Here is a 2,519-nt window from a genome sequence, read left to right as displayed (position 1 = left end):
GCCTTCCACCTTCAAATTCTCAACCAATTCCACCCTGTTTGTCAGAATCAAATCTAGAACAGCCTCTCCCCTAGTCACTTTCTCCACCTTCTGTAATTAAAGGTTGTCTCCAATTCATTCTAAGACCTTGCAGGGTAATCTGTGCCCTGCTGTATTATACTCCAAAAGATGTCTGGGTAGTTGAAGTCCCCCGTCACCATCAAGCCTGAGCTTTGCATGATTGTTAGTTGTTTAAAAATAGCCTCATACACCTCCTCTCCCTAGTTAGATGGTCTACAGCAGTGGTTCTCAACCAGGGGTACATAGAAGTCTTCCAGGGGGTACATCAACTCATCTAGAGAGTTTTCTAGTTTTACAACAGGCTACGTAAAAAGCACCAGCAAAGTCAGTACAGACTAAAATTTCATACAGACAATGACTTGTTTATACTGCTCTGTATACTATACACTGAAATGTAAGTACAATATTTATATTCTAATTGATTAATAAATATTGTAAAAATGAGTCAGCTATTTTTCAGTAAGAGTGTGCTGTGACATTTTTGTATTTTTACGTCTGATTTTGTAAGCAAGTAGTTCTTGAATGAGGTGAATCTTGGGGTATGCAAGACAAATCAGTCTCCTGAAAGTAGTCTGGAGCAGTTGAGAACCACTGGTCTACAGTAGACCTCTATCATGACATCACCCTTGTTTTTTATCCCGTTTATCCTTACCCAGAGACTTTCAACAGGTCTGCCTCTCACTGCTATATCTACCTTAGTGCAAGTGTGTGCATCTTTGATATACAAGGCAACACTTCCACCCTTTCTTCCGTGCCTATTCTTCCTGAACCTGCTGTACCCTTCTATATCAATATTCCAGTTGTGTATTATCCCACCAGGTCTCTGCCGATTAAGTTGTAATTGTGACTGTTCACTAACATTTCTAGTTCTAGTAAATATTTTACAAGGCACACCAAGAACATAATGAGTTTAAGATCATAACATAAGAATAGCCGTACTGGGTCAGACCAAAGGTCCATCCAGCCCAGTATCCTGTCTGCCGACAGTGGCCAATGCCAGGTGCCCCAGAGGGAGTGAACCTAACAGGTAATGATCGAGTGATCTCTCTCCTGCCATCCATTTCCATCCTCTGACAAACAGAGGCCAGGGACACCATTCCTTACCCATCCTGGCTAATAGCCATTAATAGACTTAACCTTCATGAATTTATCCAGTTCTTTTTTAAACCCTGTTATAGTCCTGGCCTTCACAACCTCCTCAGGCAAGGAGTTCCACAGCTTGACTGTGCGCTGTGTGAAGAAGAACATCCTTTTATTTGTTTTAAACCTGCTGCCCATTAATTTCATTTGGTGGCCCCTTGTTCTTATATTATAGGAACAAGCAAATAATTTTTCCTTATTCACTTTCTCCACATCACTCATGATTTTATATACCTCTATCATATCCCCCCTTAGTCTCCTCTTTTCCAAGTTTGAAGATGTGTGCGTGGGAAAATCCTCTTGTTGCATATGTGATTAGACATCGTTATGTGATCTGCAAATCTTTTTCTTGTGGCACACTGAACAGGTGCTGCTTGGGACAGTGAAGATCAGACTTGATTGGGAATAGCCATCTGTAGTTCTTGAGTGGTATTACATTGAGGAAAGGAAGAACGTAGGCATCCATCGGTGTGATTCTAACTCGCTTGACTGTTGTGGTCTATTGATGTGTCATTGGTTATTCTTGATATCTCTTCAATTTCAATATGAGTTCAGTAATTTCAGATACTGTACCCGCCCATTGCGAAAGCTGTTCATTTGAATAGCTGTGGGTGCAAGTTTTGTTCCCAATCCTTGAGGGGGCCATTTAGGGATCTGGGGCAAAATCAGTACTTGGTCCTGCTAGTGAAGGCAGGGGACTGGACTTGATGACCTTTCAAGGTCCCTTCCAGTTCTATGAGATAGGTATATCTCCATATATAAACTTATAGCTTGTCCTTTAACTATTGCTGGTGGTGTCATTACACTAAATGTGGAAAGAAACGTCTGTGCAGTTACACACAAAACTATTTTTAGTTAAATGCAATGAAATAGCTATTTGATAAATAAGATTAAACTATCAGTGGTCACATATAAATTATCATTAGAACTCTGAATTAACACCAGTGATGAAGATAATTACCATTTCTGTAAACTATTGTCTCTGCAGTCAAAACTGGATTCGCTCATATGTAGATTGTTCTCTTCAACGGGGAGACTAGATTTTTTTTAATAAGTTCTGCAGATAATAAGTGGATGGAGGTGATTCTAAATCTGTAAAATGTGTAGAAATCTCATGCAGACTTTGTGTATCTGCTGATAAAGATAACTAACTAAAGAGTAACTCATGATTTAACCCTTTATGTACTATGCCATGGTATATGTCCGAAGCCACACTGCCAGGAATACGGGAATCTGCCCTTGTCCATCTGTGAAAAAATTTACATCTATCCCATCAAAATGTCCTTGATGTTAGGATGTTCTTTTCTATGCATGGGAAA

This window comes from Trachemys scripta, chromosome 11 (assembly GCF_013100865.1).
Source record: "Trachemys scripta elegans isolate TJP31775 chromosome 11, CAS_Tse_1.0, whole genome shotgun sequence".
Lineage (NCBI taxonomy): Eukaryota > Metazoa > Chordata > Testudines > Emydidae > Trachemys > Trachemys scripta.
The sequence above is the reverse complement of the archived record's forward strand: the minus strand, read 5'-3'. Positions refer to the sequence as shown.